This window comes from Bubalus bubalis, chromosome 2 (assembly GCF_019923935.1).
Source record: "Bubalus bubalis isolate 160015118507 breed Murrah chromosome 2, NDDB_SH_1, whole genome shotgun sequence".
NCBI classification, from domain to species: Eukaryota; Metazoa; Chordata; class Mammalia; order Artiodactyla; family Bovidae; genus Bubalus; species Bubalus bubalis.
In genome coordinates, this window is record NC_059158.1 from 137299847 (window position 1) to 137326691 (window position 26845).

Sequence of the window (26845 nt, forward strand, 5' to 3'; positions counted from 1 at the left end):
AACTTCTGGCTTGGAAATCACTTGCAATGTTTTCAGATCATCCAAGAATAAATTCTCACCCATATAAAAAGATAACAAGGACAATGAATCAGAAAATTCCTGTTTTGGACAACAGATCCATAAAGAATAGAGACCATGGCAACACAACGCATAGCATTCAACCCTCTACTTAAAGCCCAAAAGGAGATCATAAAACCTAAAAGGTAAACCCAGAATAAGGATACCAAGAATAAAGATAAATACAGCTTACATCAAGAATGAACTGACTTGCCCTCATATAAGACTAAATAAGGGAGAAAAATCAATATGGTTCTAGCAAAACATCTCACAGCATAAAAGGCACAAGTTATACATAAAATTTGATTAGAGGATACAGTATACTTCAGATCAATGGGAAAAAGAAGAATGGGATAATAAAATAATAACAATAATAATAATAATAGGCACAGAGACTATGATTAACTACTTGGAAAGAAAATTCATAGACTCCATAAAAATACAGGCACATCTTGCTTTATTACACTTAGTAGATATTTCATTTTTTACAAATTGAAGATTTGTGGCAACCCTGCATTGAGCAAGTCTATTGGCACCATTTTTTCAACAGCATTTGCTCACTTTGTGTCTGTGTCACATTTTAATAGTCCTAACAATTTTTCAAAGTTTTCCGTTATTACTGTATTTGTTATGGTGATCTGTGATCAGTGATATTTGATGCTACTATTGTAATTGTTTTGGGGAACCATGAACTATGCCCATAAAAGACATGATGAACTTACTCGATAAATATGTGTGTGTTCTGACTGCTCCACTGATGGGCCATTCTCTGTCTCACTCCCTCTCCCTGGGCAAACCCCTTTTCTGAGACAGAACAATATGAAATTAGACCACTTAACAACGTTTCAATGGTCCCTAAGTGTCCAAGTGAAAATAAGAGTCACGTGTCTCTTATTTTAAATCAGAAACTGGTAATGATAAAACTTAGTGAGGAAGATGTGTCAAAAGCTGAGCTAGGCCAAAAGCTAGGCCTCTTGTGCCAAACAGCTAGGCAAGTTGTGAACGCAAAGGCAAAGTTCTTGAAGGAGATTTCAAGTGCTACTCCACTGAACACACAAATGATAAAAAAGCAAAGCAGTCTTATTGCTGATATAAAGTTTTAGTGGTCTGGATAGAAAACCAAACCAGCCACAACACTCCCTTAATCCAAAGCCTAATTCAGAACAAAGCCCTAACTCTCTTCTATTCTATGAAGAATGAGAGAGGTGAGGAAGCTGCAGAAAAAGAGTTGAAGTTAGCAGAGGCTGGTTCATGAAATTTAAGGGGAAAAGCCATGTCTATAATATAAGAGTGCAAGGTAAAGCAGCAAGTGATGATGTAGAATCTGCAGCAAGTTATCCAGAGATCTAGCTTAGATAATGAACGAAAGTGGCTACAATATGCAACAGATTTTCAGTGTAGACAAAACACCCTTACATTGGAAGAAGATACCATCTAGAACATTCATAGCTAAAGAGGAGAACTCAATTTCTGGCTTCAAAGCTTCAATAAACAGGCTGACTCTCCTATTAAGGGCTAATGCAGCTGAAGTTGAAGCCAATGCTTATTTACCATTCTGAAAATCCTAGGGCCCTTAGGAGTTAGGCCAAGACTACCCTGCCAGTGCTCTAGAAATAAAACAAAAAAGTCTAGATGACAGCACATCTGTTCACAACACGGTTTACTGAATATTTTAAGCCCATTGTTGAGACTTACTACTCAAAAAGAAAAAAAAAAAGAAAGATTCTTTCCAAAATATTACTGCATATTGACAATGAACCTGGTCCCCCAAGAGCTCTGATGGAGATGCGCAGTGAAATTAAATGCTTTCATGCCTGCTAATGCAACATTCCAGGGCTTCCCAGGTGGCTTAGTGGTAAAGAAACCACCTACCAATGCAGGAGACACAGGAGATTTGGGTTCGATCCCTGGGTCAGGAAGATCCCCTAGAGAAGGAAATGGCAACCCATTCCAGTATTCTTGCCTGGGAAATCCCATGGACAGAGGTGCCTGCCAGGCTACAGTCCATGAGGTCACAAAAGAGTTGGACATGACTTAGTGACTAAACAAACACAACATCCATTCTGCAGCCAATGGACAAGGAGTAATTCTGACTTTCAAGTCTTATTACTTAAGAAATACATTTCATAAGGCTGTAGCTGCCACAGATAGTGCTCTTCCTCTGACAGATCAAGGCGAAGTAAATTCAAAACCCCTGGAATGGATTTCCCATTCCAGGCACCATCAACATTTGTGAGTCATGGGAAAAGGACAAAATATCAACATTAACAGGAGTTTGGAAGAAGCTAACTCCAACTGTTATGGACGACTTTGAAGAATTCAAGACTCAGGGGAGGAAGTAACTGCAGATACAGTGGAAACAGCAAGAGAACTAGAATTAGTAGTGGAGCTTGACGATGCAACAGAACTGCTACAATGTCATGAAAAAGTTTGAATGGATAAAGAGTTGCTTCTAATGGATGAGCAGAGAGTAGTTTATTAAGATGGAATCCACTCCTCATGAAGATGCTATGAAGACTGATGAAATGACAACAACAGATTCAGAATATTATAAAAACTTAGTTGATAAAGCAGTAGCAGGGTTTGAGACAATTTTGAAAGAAGCTCTAGTGTGGGTAAAATGCTATCAAACAGCAGCGCGTGCTACAGAGAAACTGTTTGTGAAAGGAAGAGGCAGTCGATGTGGCAGAGTTCACTGTTGTCTTAATTTAAGAAACTGGGCTTCCCTGGTGGTCCAGTACTCTTGCCTGGAAAATCCCATGGACAGAGGAGCCTGGCAGGTTACAGTGCATGGGGCCGCAAAAAGTCATGCATGACTGAATGGCTGAGCACTTGGTAGTCCAGTGGTTAAGAATCTGCCTTGCAATGTAGGGGACAACGGTTCAGTCCGTGGTTCGGGAAGATCCCCTATACCGCGGGGCAACTAAGCTTGTGCACCACAACTCCTGGGCCTGTACCTGGAGCCCTCAAGCCGCAACTGCTACGCTCTCGTGCTCCAACTCCTGAAGCCCACAGTCTCACAGCCCACGCTTCACAACAAGAGGAGCCACCACAACAAAAAGCCATGAACCACAACTAGAGCTCCTGCTCTCTGCAACTAGAGAAAGCCCATGAGCAACAACAGAGTCTCAGTGCAGCCAAAAATTAAGAGGGGGAAAAAAAAAGAAATTGCCACAGACACTCCAACCCTGATCAGTCAGCAGCCATCAACATCAAAGTAAGACCCTCTAACAAAAAGATTACAATTTGCTGAAGGCTCAGATGATGGTTAGCATTTTTAGCAATAAAGTACTTTTAATTAAGGTATGTGCATTATTATTTTAGACATAATACTACTACACACTTAATAGACTATGCTATAGTGTAAACATTACTTTTATATGCACTGAGAAATTTTGAAAATTCATGCAACTTGCTTTATAGCAGGATTTGATTTACTCTGGAGTTCTGGAAGCTAACACGCAGTATCTTTAAGGTACGCATATAAACTACAAAAGGACTCAAAAGTTAATTTAAAAAACAAAAAAGAAATCATCATGTCATTTACTTTAAACATTCTGTTTAAATTGCATTAGTAGCTTTCCACTGCTCTTCCAATAAAAGACCCAAATCCACAAAAAGACTTGGAAGTCTATACACAATCTGGCTTCAAAATTCCTCTCCAACCATAAACTTGACACAATTACACTTCCTCTTGATCTCTGTGCTTCAGCAACAATGGCCTCAGCCAGGGCCCAAAATGCCCTCCTCCATCACCTCCTTATTGTGATTTAACTCTAATCTTACTTCAGAGTTTAGTTCGAGGTCACTTCCTGAGAAAAGCCATCCTGGACCTTCCCAAGCAGGTCAGTTACCTTCACCAGACATTTCTATATTACCACTTACCTCTCCTTCATAAATTAAGGTCTATTATCTACCAGACTGAAACTCCACAAGGGTAAGGATTGTTTTCACACAATTGACTTATAACCACCATGTAAGACACTCAGTAAAGATCTGTGAAAGTAATGTGAATAAAGAACTGAACTAAAACATTGATGATCATATAAATAATCTTGGCGTGGAAGCAGACATCCTGAGCATAACTCAGAGGCAGAAACCATAAAGGGAAAAAAATGATCAATTTGACTAACAAAAAAAAATGAAAATCTCTATCAAAAACATTTTGAACAAACTTAAAAGTCAAATTAAAAACTGGGGGAAATATTGGCAATATCACTGACTAGAAGTTGACAGCCTTAAAAAACAAAAAGCTATTTACAAATCAATAACCCCCCCCCCAAAAATGTGCAAAAGACACAGACAAGCAGTATCAGAATAATAGTTTCTAAACATAAAAAAGTTTAGTATCAATAGAAAATCCTTTAGAATTTTATACAAAAATGATTTTTATCTACCAAATTGACAATTTTTTAATTTAATTTTCATTGTTAGAAGAAATGAAAATCAGCTTTCATATATTCTAAGTGGTAATATAAATTTGTGGAACTTCCCTAGAGGTCAGCTTTGCAATACATACAAAAATGAATATAGACTTTGATGCAGCAATTCCTCTTTCAAGGACTTAGTCCAGGGAAAAAAAATTCACTAGAGAATTATTTATAAATAATGAAAGACTACAATAATGAGATACCACTACACATCTATTAAAATGGCCAAAATCCAGAACACTAACAATACTGAATGCTTTGATGATGTGGGACAACAAAAACTCTCTTTCACTGCTGGCTGAAATGGAAAATGGTACAGTCACTTTAGAAACAGTTTGTTGGTTTCTTTTTTTCCTTCAAACTTTAAACTTTTTATTTTGTATCAGGGTGAGAATCCCAGGGACGGGGGATCCTGATGGGCTGCCGTCTATGGGGTTGCACAGAGTCGGACACGACTGAAGCGACTTAGCAGCAGCAGCAGCAGCAGCATAGCTAACTAATAATGTTGTGATAGCTTCAGGTGAACAGGGAAGGGACTCATCCATACATATTCATGTACCCATTCTCCCCCAAACACCCCTCCCATCCAGGGTGGCACATAACATTGAGTAAGCCATGAAAAGTCATGGAGGGGGACTTCCTCCGTGGTCCAGTGGCTAAGACTCCATGTTCCCAATGCAGGAGGCCTGGGTTCAAACCCCAGTCAGGAAACTAGATCCCACATACTACAACTAAGAGTTTGCAGGCCACAATTAAGACCCAGTGCAACTTTATATATATATATATATATATATATATATATATATACAATGAAAGTCTATGTGACATTCTCGAAAGGCACAATTATGGAGACAAACAGATTAATGGTTGTGGGACGGGGCAGATGAACAAGTGGAACACAGAGGATTTTTAGAGCAGTGATATTATAATGATGGATATATGTCATTATACATTTGCCCAAGCACACTGAATATACAACACCAACAGTGTGTTGATAATGGACAAGGCTAAGCACATGTGAGAGCAGGGGCTATAAGAGGAACCTCTGTGCTTTCCTCTCAATTTTACTGTAGCTAAAAAAATGCACTAAAATATTTGTCTTAATAAATGAAAAACTGAAAACAGTAGAAGAAACAAATTTTAGGACCAAAAAATGCCAATAAAATCCTGTAATAGAAGAATATTCAATGACATGAGAAAATATTAATAATATAATAAGGAAAAAGGTGGGTTTCAAACAAGGTCCTGGATTTATATTCAGTATCTTTTGATAAACCATAATGGAAAAGAATACAAAAAAAATGTGTGTGTATATATATACATATGCATGCATGCTAAGTCACTTCAGTAATGTCCAACTCCTTGCAATCCTATGGACTGCAGCCCACAAGGCCCCTCTGTCCATGGGATTCTCCAGGCAAAAATATCGGAGTGGGTTGCCATACCCTCCTTCAGGGGATCTTCCTGACCCAGGGATTGAACCCATGTCTCTTACATCTCCTGCCCTGGCAGGCGGGTTCTTGACCACTAGCACCACCTGGGAAGCTGTATATACATATATGTAAATATGTATAACTGAATCACTTTGCTGTGCAATAAAAATTAACACAACATTATAAATCAACTATACTTCAATAACATAATTTTTAAAAAAGACAGGTTTCAAGCCAATGTAATTTTGGTTTCCCATGTAAAACATGTATATAGGGGAAAATTAAAACTGGGAAGATATACTAAAATGTCAATATCAGTTTTCATTAAGTGGAAAATTTACAGTGACTTTCATTGTTTTATTTTACATTTTCCACAATGAACATTTCCATTCTGTAATCAGAGAGAAACTACTAATAAAGATTAATAATAACTAATATTATACGGAGAAGGCAATGGCACCCCACTCCAGTACTCCTGCCTGGAAAATCCCATGGATGGAGGAGCCTGGTAGGCTGCAGTCCATGGGGTCGCTAAGAGTCAGACATGACTGAGCGACTTCACTTTCACTTTTCACTTTCATGCATTGGAGAAGGAAATGGCAACCCACTCCAGTGTTCTTGCCTGGAGAATCCCAGGGACGGGGGAGCCTGGTGGGCTGCCGTCTATGGGGTCACACAGAGTTGGACACGACTGAAGTGACTTAGCAGCAACAGCAGCAACATTATTATAAGATTGCTTACTGTGTGCCAAGTACTATTCTAAGCATTTTATATATTACCTCAGTTATCCTATGAGGAGGGCTTCCTGGGGAAGCTCAAATGATAAAGAATCTGCCCGCAATGCAGGAGATCTGGGTTCAATCCCTGGGTTGGGAAGATCCCCTGGAGAAGGAAATGGCAATCCACTCCAGTATTCTTGCCCAGAGAATCCTGTGGACAAAGGAGCCTGATGGGCTACAGTCCATGGGGTCACAAAGAGTTGGACAAGTTCATGGGGGTCACAAAGAGTAGGACACGACTGAGTGACTAACACTTATCCTATGGGGAAGATAGTAACGGTGTGAAAACAGCTACTATTCTTATCCCCATTTTACAGAAAAACAAAAGTAATTTAAATGAAACAACAGCTACTTGTTTGCTAATTTTCTTAAATCTGATTAAGAAAAGTAACATTTTCCAAACAGCAACCACTCAAAAACAATCAAGACAGTACATCAATATTAAAATCATCAAACTTGGGGCGTGGGCTCAGACTCAGGGAGAGAGAGAAAGAGAGGAGAGAAGGAAGAGGCTATCAGTCAGTCACAGTGCAAACACAGAAGAATCAGGAATTTTGTGCCACTTTTTCTAGCTTCCTAATGTAAGCAGAGTTCTGAATTCAGTTACAGAGCTTTATATTGAACCTTACATCCTTTCCAAACTGTAAAGAAATCTTTCCTTTCCAGGGTTACATGAGCACACTTTCTGCAATCAAGCGTCACATTTCACAGTGTTCCTCATGAAAAAGAACTCCACATACTGCAACCATTCAAACATGGCTAATTCACCAAAGCTCTTTTCATCCCAAGTCAATGAAATTGCTTTATACACATTCTCTTTTCTTCCTGACTCTGACTACATGCTGGCATATCCTGCATGTAAAATGGAAGATTCTCAGCTCTCTGGACATGTAATCCCTGCTAGCTATGATCCAGTTAATGAACCTGCCAGGCTGAAAACACTGTGCCTCAGAAAGCCAACATCTGCAATGGTGGTAACAACAAAAGATGACAAATGTTCAAATATATTTCCAGAATCACTTGGAAACATATTTGATGGACAAAACTACCATAAGCTATACGGTTTAGCTGAGACTGGCATGAAACATCTATTTATTATACCAAATGTATACTGTAATGCGTAATTACCATTCAGTGGGCACAGGACATGGTATTAGGCTCATGATATATTTATCTCATAAGGGCCTCACAACAACCTTGGGGAGTATGAGTCAACCCTACTTTTATAATTATGGAACTCAAAAATCAGAGACTAAATAACTGATTCTAGTTCATAAAATAAACTGAGATTCAAACCTACAACCACCTAATCCCAAATCCAACGCCCTTATCATTGCACCATACTGCCGCCCTCCATCTAGCAGTTCCCAGTGGACCGTCCACCTGAGGGGCCAGTAAGATGTACCTGCAGTCTGCCACTGGCTTAAGGTATCCGTTTCAACAGCACATTTATTAGCTTATCAGAGCCACATCTGACTCATCCATCCGTCAGAAATATCTAGGGATGGGAGGGAGCCTCGTACGAGTAGAAGAGGGTCAACTGCTTCACCGTCACCCCAGATACAGTGAAAGATCTGGACATCTAAGAAAATTATATAAAAACACTTATATCAAGTTGTCATCAACATTACTAATGCTAATGGTGGTCTATGGAGAGTTATCCACATCTAGTATCCAGCTCAGAGAAGGCAATGGCACCCCACTCCAGTACTCTTGCCTGGAAAATCCCATGGACGGAGGAGCCTGGTAGGCTGTAGTCCATGGGGTCGCTAAGAGTCGGACACAACTGAGCGACTTCACTTTCACTTTTCACTTTCCTGCATTGGAGAAGGAAATGGCAACCCACTCCAGTGTTCTTGCCTGGAGAATCCCAGGGACGGAAGAGCCTGGTAGGCTGCCATCTATGGGATCACACAGAGTCGGACACGACTGAAGTGACTTAGCTTAGCAGCAGTATTCAGCTGATTACTTCCCATGGGGATATGCAGTAAGTGGGCCCCTCGGCCCCAACCCTCCAGTGTCATGGAACCAACAGGCCATCCCACTCTGCTTAGAGAGCATGGCAAAGTTAGAAGGCATACAACCGAGGCATCCTAAAGACTTTCTTCATGGAGCTTTCCCTTCACTTTGAAGCATGACTTCAAAAACGTAAGCACCTAGTAATACATTGCAAAATATATATATACAGCAGAAAAAGGGAGGGAAGTATTTGAGCATCCTAGCCCATGACTAAGAAAATCACCTTTTAAAAAAATCACTTTTTAAAAATAATTTTCTTGGTCTTTGGGAAACATCTCTTTCAGTCTTCCCAGGAAGAACAGTGTGGAAAGGTTACTATCTAAAAACTGTACCGATGCAAGAGTTTACAATAAATATCCAAAATGCTTTCACTGTAAGATAACTTTCCTAAACATGCTATCAAGTATCTCCAGGCGTACTTCACAATATGAGTCTTGATCACTCAACCAGTTATGGTGCAGAGGAAAGTCTCACAAAAATGATTCCCAGTGCTTCCCAAACCTAATTTGTATATGAACCACTTGAGATAGTGTCAGAATGCAGATCCTGAGTAAACAAGACCATAACAAAATCTATGGGTCTGCAGTTCTACCAAGCATCCAGATGGTGCTGAGGTGCAGGGCCCACCCTGTCGGAGCACAGGTCTCAGTGACTGTTTCTTCAATGAGATCCCATATGCCTCTGCTCCCCAACCCTGCCCTGGAGAACTGAGCTTTACAGAAAGTATTTATTGTTGCTGTTGTTTAGTCACTAAATTGCGTCTGACTCTTTGAGACCCCGTGGACTGCAGCATGCCAGGCTCCTCTGTCCTCCACTATCTGCTGGAGTTTGCTCAAATTCATGTTCATTGAGTTGGTGATGCTATCTAACCATCTCATCCTTTGCCACCTCCTTCTCTTTTGCTTTCAATTTTTCCCAGCATCAGGGACTTTTCCAATAAGTCAGCTCTTCACATCAGGTGGCCAAAGTATTGGAGCTTCAGCTACAGCAACAGTCCTTCTAAGGACTATTCAGGGTTTATTTCCTTTAGGATTGACTGGTTTGATCTCCTTGCAGTCCAGGGCACTCTTAAGAGTCTTCTCCAACAAGTACTTTAAAGTCTACATACAGTTTAAAAATAAAATAAAATTTAAAAAAATTAAAATTAAAATTAAAAAAAAATAAATAAATAAAGTCTACATACTTTAAAAGTATATAGAAGTAAAGTCACTTACATCAGAACTTTACATAAGGATTCAATTTCACTATACTTTGAAGCAACCATCATTGATAAAGTCCTAGTACTTAAAATTTAATGACATTTTCTCTGTATGAGTTAATTATTTATTTCAACTGTTTTCAATGGCAAATTCAGTGGTCATGCATAAAGAGAGGTTGGAAATAGAAAAAGGAGGTAAAGTGGATGGCACAGAAGCAGTAGAGGTTTTTCCAAGTAAAACTTGGATAAGATAACGGATGCATTATCAGGTCAAGACGCAACAGTTAGAACTGGACATGGAACAATGGACTGGTTCCAAATTGGAAAGGAGTATGTCAACGCTGTATATTGTCACCCTGCTTATTTAACTTATATGCAGAGTACATCATGCGAAGTGCTGGACTGGATGAAGCACAAACTGGAATCAAGATTGCCAGGAGAAATATCAATAACCTTAGATATGCAAATGACACCACCCTAAAGGCAGAAAGCGAAGAGGAACTAAGGAGCTTCTTGATGAGGGTGAAAGAGGAGAGTCAAAAAGCTGGCTTAAATTCAATATTCAAAAATCAAAGATCATGGCATCTGCTCCCATTATTTCATGGCAAATAGATGGGGAAACAATGAAAACAGTGACAGACTTTATTTTCTTGTGCTCTAAAATCACTGCAGGTGGTGGCTGCAGCCATGAAATTAAAAGATGCTTACTCCTTGGAAGAAAAGCTATGACCAATCTAGACTTTTCCAACAAAGGTCCGTCTAGTCAAAGCTATGGTTTTTCCAGTAGTCATGTATGGATGTGAGAGTTAGACTATAAAGAAAGCTGAGCGCCGAAGAATTGATGCTTTTGAACTATGGTGATGGAGAAGACTCTTGAGAGTCCCTTGGACTGCAAGGAGATCCAACCAGTCAATCCTAAAGGAAATCCATCCTGAACATTTATTGGAAGGACTGATGCGGAAGCTAAAACTCCAATACTTTGGCCGCCTGATGCTAAGAACTGACTCATTGGAAAAGACCCTAATGCTGAGAAAGACTGAAGACAGGAGGAGAAGGGGACGACAGAGGATGAGATGGTTGGATGGCATCACCAACTCAATGGACATGAGTTTTAGCAAGTTCCCAGTGTTAGGGATGCCAAGGAAGCCTGGCATGCTACAGTTCATGGAGTCACAAAGAGTCAGACATAACTGAAATGAAGATAATGGAAAACGGGCAACAGTATATTTCCAAAGTATACGGGGTTGGGGGTGAAAGAGCAGATACACATATGAGGAGGGCTGTCCCCTTTAAGTATTCACATTATTTTGCATCTATGGGACCACAGAAGGTCCCAGGAGGTAGCACTCAGAAGTTTTCATTCAGAATCATAAATTAGAAAGGGGCCAGCTTTGCCAAATACACCAAAAACTTGTTTCTTGATATGCTTTACAATCTTCAGTAAATCAAAGTAATGCACACATCACTAAACTACAGGGAAGCAGAACCTTCCATCAGAGAACTTACAATAGAGGAAATTATTTTAAATGTCCAGGATATTTTTATTTACTTTATCATAAAATAAACAGTATTAACTTTATTTTACTCACTTAAAATATTTATTCCCCGAAGCAGAGAAGTGCTCAAATAGTACAGGAGTCATGTGTAAAGAACATAGACGCCAGTTTGAAGGGGCACCAGATTTAGGACAACTGGTGCATCTACAAGTATAATCAATCATAACACATTTACTTCTAAAAATCCATAAATACATATAAATGGGGGGAGGGTTGTGAGAGAAGTTCTTCTTGAAGAATGTCAGCTACTAGATGAATGAGAACAACAGAATTAGAAAATAATCCCTTTGCACTCTCCAGTGTAATTGATTCAGGCAAGAATGACCTATTGTTACAAGCAGTTGGGAGAAAATTTTTAGAAACACGGTATTTGCACATCATTGTTAATTATCTATACTCCAATATAAAATAAAAGGTTAAAAAAAAGAAATAGGATATTCACATGATCTCAAGAATGATCTCACAAATTACATGCTAATCATAAATGTACTTTATATAAAATATGTGCTTAGCTACTCAGTTGTGTTCGATTCTTTGCGACCCCATGCACTGTAGCCTGCCAGGCTCCTCTGTCCATGGGGATTCTCCAGGCAAGAATACTGGAATGGATTGCCATGCCCTCCTCCAGGGAATCTTCCCAACCCAGGAATCGAACCCAGGTCTCTCGCATTGCTGGCGGATTCTCTATTTTCTGAGCAACCAGGGAAGCCCTGATTTCCTTCTAGTTCTTATTTTAAAAGCAAACAAAGACCTAGCATAAAATGCCTTCACATTTTGATAGCGGCAGCTCTGCACACATTAATTGGTGAGGCAGGCTGTTTCGGAATCACCATCAGCCCTGCATCCTGCCCCACTCCCCTTGGGCCCTGCTCTGGCCTCTGGAAAGACTGGTACCCACTGCCCAGCTCAGCCCTCTCTCGCCCCACAGCCTGGGCCTGCTTCTGGGAGAGGAGAAAGGGAGAAAAGCAAGCCCATATAACTAACCATAAATGCACTTATGTATGAACAGCTATGGTGGACACCACTTAACCAAGTGACTTCATTTCACAATAGCCAGCAGGAGGATGATCAGACCTCATGTGCCTCCTGGCAAGATGGAGTAAATGGTATCACCTCAGCTGTCTTCTTGACAAAAATGCTTAACCTGAATCTAAAAACTGGGAAATAAGCAGACAAATCAAGAACGTGGAATATTCTACAACTGGTCTAAACTCTTCAAAACAATCAAATCATAAAACAAAACAAAAGGAAGGGACCTAACAATCAAATGTAATATATGAAACTTTATTGCATCCTGAATATTTTAAAAGTTGTGGATAATTTCAATATAAAATATATGTAAGATAATATTATTGGTTTATGATTAATTCTCTTAGGTAAAACAGTGATGATAATATTAGAGGTGGTAAGAGAATGTCTTTATTCTTAGGAAACAAGGAAGTATTTAGAGTGATGTGTCATGGTATCTACAACTTATCTTTGAAAAGTTCAGAAAAATATACACAAATGTAGAGAGAGAATGGGCTTCCCTAGTGGCTCAGATGCCTGCAATGCAAAAGACTCAGGTTTGATCCCTGAGTGGGGAAGATCCCCTTGAGAAGGGAATGGCAACCCACTCCAGTATTCTAGCCTGGAGAATTCCATGGACAAAGGAGCCTCGTGGGCTACAGTCCATGGAGTAGCAAAGAATCAGACACAACTAAACAACTAACACACATACACATACATATACACAGAGAACAGAATGTGATAGGATGTTAACAACTGATGATAAAGAGTGTATGAGTGTCTTGCTTTTTATTTCAATTTTTTATAGTTAGTAATTTTCGAAAAGTTAAAGGTTGAGGGAAAAAGAAAAAAATTTTTTCATTTAAACATTATTAATTTTTTTTATTCCCCCTCAGTCTTATTTTCTCCATAAAAGCTTATGTTCCTTAACCTCTTCATGTCCCTTACTATAGAAATTTCCAGTATAAACTTCTCCTTGGATGCTCATAATAATTACAGTTATTTCTGACCTATGCATTCAATATTCCAAAGGTATATAGGTCATAATAAAAGGTATATTTAAAAATAAAATAAAGCATCAAAACTTTAATGAACAGAGTCATCCAGTAGCGAATACATTAAGAGCTATGTGCTAATTTCTGTGCTTTCAATTTTTTTCGAAGCAAGATTTCAACTGTTTCTTCAGAGAAAGTTGAGAAATCCTGCAGTAAAATTCAAAGCTGTCTTTAGCCCAGTGCTTCCCACCCAGTTAACAACAAAGTCCAACCTAAGTGTCTACAAGACGGATAGCTGCGTAACCTCATGCATCTTCGTGCATGTAAAAGATCATCTTCAACTCACCCACAAAATAAGCCAGTGAATCCAAAGACCAAGAATAAAAAGCACCAAAAGCTTCCTGTTAAATCACTGGGAACACAACCTAAATTGGGGGAATTTAATCTACATTGATGATGACAAAGCAGATGGCATACATATCCTCTTTTGGCACTCAGCCCCAAGAAACAGCAAACGAAGCAAGAATTCTTATGGAACAAATGAACACATTTTAGAGATGCTGAATCAAAAAAAAAAAAAAAAAAGTTGTTCACTTTTTTAATTTCTTATGTCCTTATCATCAAATAAAGTAGAAGATTAAATGAGCAAAGAGAATTAAAGGTCAACTTTCTCAACTTTAAAACTCACTTCCAATGGAAACAGGCGTTACTGTAACCAAACTAACATTTGATTTCACAAAACTAATGAAAATCCCTCAAAAACTGACTCCTCACTTTTTAATCTTTATTTTCTGACCAAAAACTGCTTTCTGCTAAGAACAGCTTCAAATATGTTAATGAATGATCTTCAACAACTGACAGGGTAAAATTAATAATAAGGAAACCAAAATTCAAAATAAAGTTAACTTTATTCAAAAATAGTAACGACTGGCTGTGCACAATTAAAGATAATCTGTTATAGATTTAAACATTTCTTTCAAGCTAGCAAGGGCAAATGATACATAGTACATTCCAACAGTCACAATACTATATTATACTGTGATATGCTGAATTACATTCCCTACTTTCAAAATCATGCTGTTTAAAAACTACTTTTATATATATTTCAAAATATCAATAATAAATAAATTTTGTTTTCTTTAAATAAAATTTAAGCTGCTTATAGTTTATTTCCCCCAGCAAATATCAGGAAAACAAGTTTTAAAATTAAAGAAGCATTTTAGAATTCTCACTTTTGCAGTAAATCCATATGCTAAGAATATCCTGCCAAATAAATGAATTGCTTCTAGCGATGACCCATTTTAAAAGAAAAATCTAACTAAAATTTGTGCAAGCGAAATTAAGTGGACTCTAATGGACTACTTACCTCAAAACCTACTTATGTGTCATCTACATTAAAGCTATTCTAAGAAATAGCATGAAATACTGTTCCACAAATAATACTTTTTAGGGGACTTCCCTGGTGGTCCAGTGGTTAAGAATCTGCTTGCCAATGCAGGGGGTGCAGGTTCGATCCCTGGTCGGGGAACTAAGACCCCACACGCTGAGGGGCAACCAAGCCTACACGCCACAACAGCAGAGAAGCCCGTGCCCAGGGACAAAAGATCCCTCATGCTACAGCAAAGATCCTGATGCAACCAAATACATAAATTTTTAAAAAATAATCATACTTTAAAAAAATAAGCTAAAACAAAACTCTAGATGTTATATTTCTATTATACCTGTGGTCTTCATCTATTTAGCTAAGTATCTTTTATCGTTTCAGATAAAATAGTGTATTTTCCTGAAGTAAAATACTCATTGCTTAAGAGTTCTGGCTTCCCTCATAGCTCAGTTGGTAAATCATCTGCCTGCAATGCAGGAGACCCGGGTTCAACTCCTGGGTCAGGAAGATCCCCTGGAGAAGGAAATGGTAACCCTCTCCAGTATTCTTGCCTAGAGAATCCCAAGGACAGAGGAGCCTGGCAGACTACAGTTCATGGGATCGCAAGAGTCGGACACAACTCAGCGACTAAACCACCACCAAAACCACTGAAAAACAGGAAAGCAACACTTACTCTTATTTTAAAAATACCTTCGTTCGATGCTGGTGCACTGGGACGACCCAGAGGGATGGAATGGGGAGGGAGGAGGGAGGAGGGTTCAGGATGGGGAACACATGTATACCTGTGGCGGATTCATTTTGATATTTGGCAAAACTAATACAATTATGTAAAGTTTAAAAATAAAATTAAATTAAAAATAATAATAATAAAATAAATAACCAAATAAAAATAAAAATAAAAATACCTTCGTAATTAACGTTTACCAAGTATATTTTATGTACTAGAAACTGAATAAATCCTTTATATTACACCTTACTAACCCTAAGACAACCCTCTGAGGTAGATACAATTACTGTCACCATTTTAGAGATGTGAAAACTAAGACTCAGAGAAGTTAAGTAACTGTGGCAGATTGCCAGGCACTGCCCAAAACCCTGTAACAGAAGTGCAGCTGGGCACATAGCCATCCAGCCCCCGTTTAGTTTGGCGCAGTCATGGAGCAAGCTCTCACCAGTGGTTCTCACTGGTGAACTAAGTTCCCTCATGAGTGGAGGTGATACACGCACTTTCCATGTCATGTGCTTCTCGGCCTTCTCTCAGGCTGGAACACAAATGTGGAACTGAGGCAGCTTCAACTATACAGATGATGACAGCACCTTAAGGGATGCTGCTGCTGCCGCTAAGTCACTTCAGTCGTGTCCGACTCTGTGCAACCCCACAGACGGCAGCCCACCAGGCTCCCCCATCCCTGGGATTCTCCAGGCAAGAACACTGGAGAGGGTTGCCGTTTCCCTAAGGGATGGCAGACTACCAAAATAAAAGAAATGAGCAGTGTTCAAAGTGCCTATCCATCCGGGACCACTATCTACCTGTGAAATAATAGAAAATACATATACAGTAGTCTCTGGCCCTGGTTCCTGACATAGGCTCCTGAACCCTAATAATTTCCAGGTGATAGGAGCACTTTTTGTTCTAATGAGGTGACTCTGAGTGAGCTCCAGGGTGAGGGCTGGTCACCAGAAAGAACAGCCATGATTAGAAGCTTGAAATTATCAGCTCCTCTTCCCATTCTCTTGAGAAGGCAGAATGGCTAAAAATGGAGTTAATGATCTATCACACCTACATGATAAAGCCTCCATAAAAAAAATACATGGGATTCTAAGAGCTTCCAGGTGGGTGCACACATCCACGTACTAGGAGCATGAGGTACCCCAACAGGGAAAGAAGCTCCTGCCCTCAGGACCCTCCTAGTCCTCACCCTATGTATCTCTTCATCTGAATGCTCATCTATGCTGCATGCATGCAGGCATGCTAAGTCACTTCAGTCGTGTCTGATTCTGTGCGACTCCATGGACTGTAGCCGACCAGGCTCTTCTGTCCATGGGATTCTCTAGGCAAGAATACCAGAGTAGATTGCCATTTCCTTCTCCAGGGGATCTTCCCAACCCAGGGATCGAACCTGCGTCTCTTAAGTCTCCTGCATTGACAGGTAGGTTCTTTACCTCTAGCGGCACCTGAGAAGCCCCTGTTCATCTGTATCTTTTTCCATATCTTCTAATAAACTGGCAAACAAAAGTAACTACTTCCCTGAGTTCTGCGAGCTGCCCTAGCAAATTAATCTAATCCAAGGTGGAAGGAGGTTAATAGGAACCTCTGATTTGTAGCCAAGTTGAACAGAAGTTGTGAGTAACTTGGGGACCTACTTCTTGCCCTTGGAATGCAGACTGAGGAGCAGAGTCATGGGACTGAGCACCTAGCCTGTGGAATCTGATGCTAATCTCCAGGTAGATAGTGTGAGAACTGACTTAAGCCATAAGACACCCCACTGGTGTCCCAGAGAATTGCTTGTTGGAGTGGGGAACCTCCAAATATTTGGTAAGTAGAGGTGTCCAAAGTGTTATGTGTGAAAGAAAAGGAGACACATGGAGGGAAAGGAATGAAGTTTTTCCAAAACACTACCTCAAGTCAAAATAAGAGAGAAATATTAAAGAAAATGTTACCAAGCAACGAGCTTCAGCTTTAGAGCCTTTGTTTTGGGGAAGTGTCCTTTACAACAGCTTAGCTCATACTCTATCTTAGAAACTGGTAACAGAAGTAAGATGCTGATATTATATAAAATATAAAAGATGAGGCAGTGGCTTAGCAATTGGGAGCTAGGGATTAAGAAAGAAGATACTACTAACTGGAAAAAGTTGTAAACTAGTGATCCTTGTTTGTCACAGTAAAATAGTTGGTCTTCTGTCATCTAAGACAACCTGCAGGGCAGCTGAGCAGCAAGGCTACAGAATCCACTTGTGTAAGAAAAGCAGATGGAAAGTTCAGAAGTGGGATATTTCTGTAATTTCCATGTATTCAACCAGAATTAATTCTCTAACTTTGATAGGGCTATTGTCACAAAGATCTCCTGGAACTAACTGCATACATTCTTTAGCAAAAAAAGTGAAAGATTTTCTTACCTTATACAATAAAATTATCAGTGGTAAAATGCCTCAATAAGTCTATTTCTCAATTAGTTTCATCCCTCCTTCAATGAGAATTGAACAGAAAGCACTAAACAAAATCTTCTCACATTCTGAAAACTGAGAAATGGAATATTTCATTTCCCCAAAAATTTATTTGAGAAAAACAAATTTTTAATCTTATATACCACAGTCACCCAGTAAATCTTTCATTTCATTTTAATATTACACATATCTAAAAATAAAACAATTAGTAAGATGTATCATTTTAAAACACACTTCCTTTAGAAATGTTTAATTATTTTAATTGGAGATTTTGGTATTTTACTTCACTTGTTCTCTTTCTCTTTTATTATCTTTCATTTCAAAGTTTATTTAAGGATTTGTTAGAATTTCATTCAAGGTCAAATCATGTGTTTCTTCAAAAGCTGGGAATCCTTATATATGGAGAAGGAGAAGGAAATGGCAACTCACTTCAGTATTCTTGCCTGGGAAATCCCATGGACAGAGGAGCCTGGTGGGCTACAGTCCATGGGGTCACAAAGAGTCAGACATAACTGAGCAACTAAATCTCCCCTATATATATATAAATGCAGTGTTATGTTAGTTATTATCTGAAACATTGGTTCCTAGAAGTTTCAGTTAGCCAATTTAAAGACTCACAGTACTTGGTTTCATGTACCTCCACCTATAGAAAAATGGAGCCTAGATCTATGAATAAAATTAACTGGAAGAAAACAAGAGAGTCCAAAAAACACTAGTCAAAAAACTAAGAAAAATTATAGAAATAAACTTTGTCTAAGAATCGTCTGATACTTTCTATCCCTAAACATATTTTCCCAAGAGCCTACTTATTTATCAGTGAAATTCAGACCACGATGCTGTGTTGTTTGCTTATTCAAAAGAAACTACAATGATTCTTATCCCTATGTCCTTCTTTCTTTAAATACATAATAAATTAAAAAACACAGAAATTCTAGATTTCAACTAGGAATTAGAAGTTGGATTCCATTTAAGTTTGCAATTTATATCCTAGCCCCTGACACAGCTTCAAGTCATTTAAAATTTTTTAAACTTGAGCAGCTTAAAAATGCGAGATAGTGATGTCTGAGTAGAATCAGAAAAGAATACTTAGCTGTGCCTAATGAAACTGTATTATATAGCAAAATTTGAGACAGTCAGTAAAAAACTATTAATTTGGTATCTCTATAAATGCTTCCATGCAAAAGAAAAAAAAACAATTACACACTCAAGAGAATTGAAACCAGGGTCTCAAAGACATGTCTGTACACCTATATACATAGCAGCATTATTCATAATAGCAAAAAGGCATAAGCAACTCAAGTTTTTATTGATGGATGAATGTACAAGCAACATACAATATATCCATACAACAGAATATCATTCAATCTCAGAAAGTAAAGAAATTCTGACACATGTACAGTGTGGATGAACCTCGAAAACATTAAGATAGATAAAATAAGCCAGCCACAAAAAGATAAATACTATATAACTCCACTTATATGAGATACCTGGAATAATCAAATTCATACAGACAAAATGGAATGGTGTTTGTCAGGAGCTGGGCAGAGAGGGAGCTAAAGAAATAGGGAGCTTTGTTTAATGGGTATAGATTTTCAGTTTTTCAAAATGAAAAGCGATCTGGAGATTGTTTGCATATCAATGTCAATGTACTTAACATTACTGAGTTTTACATTTAAAAATGATTAATTAAGATGGAAAATTGTTATGTGTATTTAACCTCAAGTAATTTCTGGATGCTGGGAAAGATTGAAGGCAGGAGAAGAAGGGGAGAGGATGAGATGGTTGGATGGCATCACCTACTCAATGCACACGAGTTTGACTAAACTCCAGGAGTCGGCAATGGACAGGGAGGCCTGGCATGCTGCAGTCCATGGGGTCGCAAAAAGTCGGACATGGCTGAGTGACTGAACTGAACTGAATTCCTTTAATCTACACATGGATTTTTTTTTAAGTGTGAACCTAAGGGAGAGGTGAGCAAAACAAAGATAACAAAAATTAAGTTTGACAATCTTGAAAGTAAAAAAGAAGCCAATCAAATAACATCAGAAGAGTAGCAGGCAGCTGTAAAATTCAGTAGGAGGGAGGAAGCACTTCCAGAATGGCTAAGTAAGGATCTCCAAAAACCTAATCCTCCATAAAAACAATGAGAACACTGGCAAAAAAAAATTGTAAAACTCCATTTTTTCACAATTCTGGAAATCAACAATAGGATTACCACACTATGAGAATGATTAAGTCACAAAAAATGGTTGTGTCACAGTAAAAACAGAGAACTTAGTGGCGTTTTCATTTTCCCTATTTCCATCACTCTCTTCCCAGCATCGCAATATACTTTAAAATCAGCATCCTTGCAGTCACAGTGACTGCAAAAAACAGTACTCTAGCAGGCAATGGGGAGGGCAAATTATGTTTGCAGTTCCGTGAAATGGCTCTATGCCAGTAACCTGTCACTATTTAACCTGGAAGTTACGTTGAAAAGCCCTATTCCCAGGGCTTGTTTTTACTGGACGTAATTCAGAACTCACTAAATGGAAAAAACTCTAGCACCACAGCATTTGTTGAAAATAATAGCTGCAATTGTTTGATAATGCAGATGTCTATGGCAGCAATACCAGCTGGAGCAAAAAAAGAAGCTGGCTTAAAAACTTAAAAGAGAGATTTGGAGAATGAAATGTCCAGAGAAGAATCTGAAAGGCTCCAACATATTGTTTATGATTGAAAAGGCCACATTCATGTGTAGCACTATACACATAGCCAAGAAATACCTGAAAAGACCCCATTCTTTCTCCTCTGGCTGATCTTGAGGCTCTTGTGCATACAGGAAGTGAAGGCTACGGCAGAGTTGTCAACTGCTTGGCTACTTACTGAAGGTTGCCCCAACATGCACATAGAGCTCTTAGCAAAGCCAGAGATACTTATTCAGTTCAGTTCAGTTCAGTCACTTATCATGTCCGACTCTGTGACGCCATGGACTGCAGCACACCAGACCTCCCTGTCCATCACCAACACCCACAGTTTACTCAAACTGCTGTGCACTGAGTTGGTGATGCCATCCAACCTCATCCAAACTCATCCAATCTCATCCTCTATCGTTCCCTTCTTCTCCTGCCTTCAATCTTTCCCAGCATCAGGGTCTTTTCCAATGGGTCAGCTCTTCACATCAGGCGGCCAAAGTATTGGAGTTTCAGCTTCAGCATCAGTCCTTCCAATGAATGTTCAGGATGGATTTCCCTTAGGATTGACTGGTTTGATCTCTGTGCAGCACAAGGGAGTCTCAAGAGTCTTCACCAACACTACAGTTGAAAAGCATCAATTCTTCAGTGCTCAGCTTTCTTTATGGTCCAACACTCATATCCATACATGACCACTGGAAAAACCATAGCTTTGACTAGACGAACCTTTGTTGGAAAAGTAATGTCCCTGCTTTTTAATATGCTGTCTAGGTTGATCATAGCTTTTCTCCCAAGGAGCAAGCATCTTTTAGTCTCATGGCTGCAGTCACCATCTGCAGTGATTTTGGAGCACAAAAAAATAAAGTCTTTCACTGTTTCCATTGTTTCCCCATCTATTTGCCATGAAGTGATGGGGCTGGATGCCATGATCTTAGTTTTCTGAATGTTGAGTTTTAAGCCAGCTTTTTCACTCTCCTCTTTCTCTTTCATCAAGAGGCTTCATAGTTCTTCTTCATTTTCTGCCATTGGGGTGGTGTCATCTGCATACCTGAGGTTATTGATATTTCTCCCAGCAATCTTGATTCCAGCTTGTGCTTCATCCAGGGCAGCATTTCACATGATATACACTACATATAAGTTAAATAAGCAGGGTGACAATATACAGCCTTCACATGCTCCTTTCCTGATGCATGTCCAGTTCTAACTGTTGTTTCTTGACCTGCATTCAGATTTCTCAGGAGGCAGGTAAGGTGGTCTGGTATTCCTATGTCTTTCAGAATTTTCCACAGTTTATTGTGATCCACACAGTCAAAGGCTTTGGCATAGTCAATAAAGCAGAAATAGATGTTTTTCTGGAACTCTCTTGCTTTTTTGATGGTCCAATGGATGTTGGCTCTCTGATCTCTGGTTCCTCTGCCTTTTCTAAATCCAGCTTGAACATCTGCAAGTTCACAGTTCACATACTGTTGAAGCCTTGCTTGGAGAATTTTGACATTAATTTGCTAACCTGTCATATGAATGCAATTGTGCAGTAGTTTGAACATTCTTTGGCATTGCGCTTCTTTGGGACTGGAATGTAAACTGACCTTTTCCAGTCCTGTGGCCACTGCTGAGTTTTCCAAATTTGCTGGCATATTGAGTGTAGCACTTTCAAAGCATCATCTTTTAGGATTTGAAATAGCTCAACTGGAATTCCACCACCTCCACTAGCTCTCTTTGTAATGATGCTTCCTAAGGCCCACTTGACTTCGCATTCCAAGATGTCTGGCTCTAGGTGAGTGATTACACCATTGTGGTTATCTGGGTCATGAAGATCTTTTTTGTATAGTTCTTCTGTGTTTTCTTGCCACCTCTTCTTAATATCTTTTGCTTCTGTTAGCTCCATACCATTTCTGTCTTTTATTGTGTCTATATTTGCGTGAAATGTTCCCTTGGAATCTCTAATTTTATTGAAGAGATCTCTAGTCTTTCCCATTCTATTGTTTTCCTCTATTTCTTTGCATTGATCACTGAGGAAGGCTTTATCTCTCCTTGCTATTCTTTGGAACTCTGCATTCAAATAGGTATATTTTTCCTTTTCTCCTTTGCCTTTTGCCTCTCTTCTTTCCACAGCTATTTGTAAGGCCTCCTCAGACAGCCATTTTGCTCCTTTGCATTTCTTTTTCTTGGGGATGGTCTTGCTCCCTATCTCCTGTACAATGTCACAAACCTCCATCCATAGTTCATCAGGCACTCTGTCTATCAGATCTAATCCCGTGAATCTATTTGTCACTTCCACTGTATAATTGTAAGGGATTTGATTTAAGTCATACCTGGATGGTCTAGTGGTTTTCCGTACTTTCTTCAATTTAAGTCTGAACTTTGCAATAAGGAGTTCATGATCTGAGCCATGGTCAGCTCCCAGTCTTATTTATGCTGACCATATAGAACTTCTGTACCTTTGGCTGCAAAGAAAATAATCAGTTTGATGTCAGTATTGACAATCTGGTGATGTCCATGTGTAGAGTTTTCTCTTGTGTCATTGGAAGAGGGTGTTGCTATGATCAGTGCCATTCTCTTAGAAAAATTCTGTTAGCCTTTGCCCTGCTTCATACTCCAAGGCCAAATTTGCCTGTTACTCCAGGTATCTCCTGACTTCCTACTTTTGCTTTCCAGTCCCCTAGAAGAAAAGGACATCTTTTTGGGTGTTAGTCCTAGTAGGTCTTATAGGTCTTCTCAGAACTGCTCAACTTCAGCTTCTTCAGCATTACTGGTTGGGGCATAGACTTGCATTATTGTGATACTGAAAGGTTTGCCTTGGAAATGAAAAGAGATCATTCTGTCATTTTTAAGACTGCATCCAAGTGCTGCATTTCTGACGCTTTTGTTGATTATGAGGGCTACTCCATTTCTTCTAAGGGATTCTTGCCCACAGTAGTAGATGTAATAGTCATCTGAGTTAAATTCGCCCATTGCAGTCCATTTTAGTTCACTGATTCCTAAAATGTTCATATTCACTCTTGCCATCTCCTGTTTGACCACTTCCAATTTGCCTTGATACATGGACCTAACGTTACAGGTTCCTATGCCATATTGTTCTTTACCACACTGGACTTTACTTCCATCACCAGTCACATCCACAACTGGATGTTGCTTTGGCTCCGCCTTGTCATTCTTTCTGGATATATTTCTCCAGTAGCATACTGGGCACCTACTAACCTGGGGAGTTCATCTTTCAGTGTCATATCTTTTGCCTTTTCATACTGTTCATGGGGTTCTCAAGGCAAGAATACTGAAGTGGTTTGCCATTCCCTTCTACAGTGGACCACGTTTTGTCAGAACTCTCCACCATGACCCGTCCTTCTTGGGTGACCCCACACAGCATGGCTCATAGTTTCATTGAGTTAGATAAGGCTGTGGTCCATGTGATCATGTTGGTTAGTTTTCTGTGACTATGATTTTCATTCTGTCTGCCCTCTAAGGGATAAGAATAAGAGGCTAATAGAAGCTTCCTAATGGGAGAAACTGACTCTGGGGGAAACTGGATCTTGTTCTAATGGGTGGGGCCATGCTCAGCAAATCTTTAACCCAATTTTCTTTTGATGGGCGGGGCTGTGTTGCCTCCCTGTTGTTGACCTGAGACCAAACTATGGTGGGGGTAATGAAGATAATGGCAACCTCCTTCAAAATGTCCCAGGCACGCAGTGCTGTTCTCAGTGCCCTGACTCTGCAGCAGGCAACCACCGACCCACATCTCTGCCAGAGACTCCTGGACACTCACAGATATTTATATTGGTTTCAGGTATTAAAGGAAAATCTTTCTAATCATTAATCAACCACTAAGGGAATCAAGCAAAAGTTTCAGTAGCCACATGTGACAAAGAATGTATACTACAGAATTTATTCAGGAATGTCAGTAAGCAAACCAATAACAGCAACAAAGAGCAAAAACACCAAATCTTGGAGAGGGAGGAAAATTTGATTTTCAGTGTTGTCATGTGATATTATTTGAAATTCCCATTTTTCAAAAAAACTGAAAACATACACAAGTAAACAGAAAAGCATGGTCAATACACAGGAAATAAAGCAGTTAAAAAAAATTATGTCCCTAAGAAGCCCATATTTGGGACATCCTAGAAAATGATTTTAAATTACTAAAACTATGTTCAAATAATTAAAGGAAACCATATTTAAAGAATTAAAGGATAATTTTAAAACAATGTTTCACCAAACAAAGAATATCAATATAGAGATAAAAATTATTTTTAAAAAGAACTAGATTAAAATTCTGGTGTTTAAAAGTACAATACTGGAACTGGAAAATTCACTAGAGGGGTTCAACAGCAGATTTTAATTGGGAGAAGAACGAATCAGTGACCTTCAAGATATGTTTATTAAGATTATCCAGATTTAGGAACAGAAAAAGAGTGAAAAAAAACTAACAGAACTTCAGAGGCCTGTGAAACTTCAGATACTGTATCAATCCATGCATTCTGGGAATTCCAGAAGGGAAGGAAAGAAACAGTAAGAATATCTGAAGAAACAATGGCCCAAGACTTCCCAGATTTGATGCAAACATTAATTTATACATCCAAGAAGCTCAATAAACTCAAGTAGGATAACTAAAAAGAATCCACATCAAGACACATCATAGTCAAAATGTTAAAAGACAGAGAAATCTGAGGACAGGCAGAAAAAAGTCTCATCACAAGCAAAGAGTTCTCAATTAGATTAACAGTTGACTTCTCATCAAACACTATGAAGGCCAGAGGGCATTAGAATAACATATTCAAAGCAGTGAATTTTTCTAAAGTTAACCAAGACTTCTATAGCCCACATAATTATCCTTCAAAAATTAAGACAAGCAAAACCAGAAAGAATCTGTCACTATCAAATATGTCCTATAAGAAATACTAAAGGGAGCTCTTAGGCTGAAATGAAAAATCACTCAATATTAAATCAAATCCACCTGAAGATACAAAGAGAACTGGTAAAGCTAACTACATAGTTAAATGCAAAATACAAAATGAATGCATTTTTTATAATCCTTTTCTATTTAAAAACAACTGCATAAAACAATAATTATAGAAGTGGTAATGATGGGCTTACAACGTATAAAGCAAGGAATTAACCCATAGTGAAGTAAAGCTTTCGTATACTTTGGAAATTAAGTTGATCAACTTGTTTTAAATTAATCAAATTGTTTAAATTAAGAATTTCACTGTAAACCCCAGGCAACAACTAAGAAAATAATCCAAAAATAATCAACAATATCATCAGGAATGACAGAATAAAAGCCTATGAAAATTCTCCAGAAAAGCAACAAGAAAATTTAAATGGTACACTAGAAAACACACATATTTAATATACACAGGTAACAGAGGACTTGAGGAACAAAAAAGACCTAAGACACAAAGAAAACTAACAGCAAACAAGGTGAATATATCCATCTGATAAACAGCAGTTACATTAAATGTAAATAAACACTCAAGTCAAACATTCTAGTTAAACACTTACAAAAGGCAGAAATTAGCACAAAAAAATTTTAAATGATTCAACTATATGCTGTTTTAAAATTTAGATTCAAAAACACAAGTAGGTAAAAGTAAAAGGATGAAAAAAAGATATATCATGGAAACATAACTTAAACAAGAATTACTGTGACAATGTTGGTAACAGCAAAACAGACTCTAAGACAAAAATGGTAACCAGAGAGAAATAATATTTTATAATGATAAGTAAGTCAATTCAAAAGGAGGACATAAAGAAAGATTATAAACATATATGTTAAAAGGGGCTACAAAATACATAGGCAGAAACTGACAGAGCTGAAGGAAGAAATAAACAATTTAACAACAATAGTTGAAGATGGCAATACTCCATTTTCCATACTGGATAGAACAATTAGGAGATCAACAAGGACAGACATGTACCAAAATAAAAAGAAAGAAAAAGAAAAGAAAATTGAGCTTTATCAAAATTACATAGTTTTGTGCTTCAAATGACACTATCAAAAGAGTGAAAAGGCAATCCACAGAATAGAAAAAATTTTTCAAGTCATACATCTCATTAGGCTCTAGAATCCAAAATGTAAAAAAAAAAAAAATTGTACAACACAAAAATTTACAAATAAATAATCTTATTTTATTATAAAATTACAAAGGATGTGA

The 26845-nt window shown here is 38.5% G+C and overlaps 1 protein-coding gene across 3 annotated transcripts in view; it reads right to left on the bottom strand.

Moving 5' to 3' along the window:
- Nucleotides 1-26845, bottom strand: part of HECW2 (HECT, C2 and WW domain containing E3 ubiquitin protein ligase 2) — a 434970-nt gene that overhangs the window by 393805 nt on the left and 14320 nt on the right. The gene's annotated exons all lie outside the window — the stretch shown is intronic.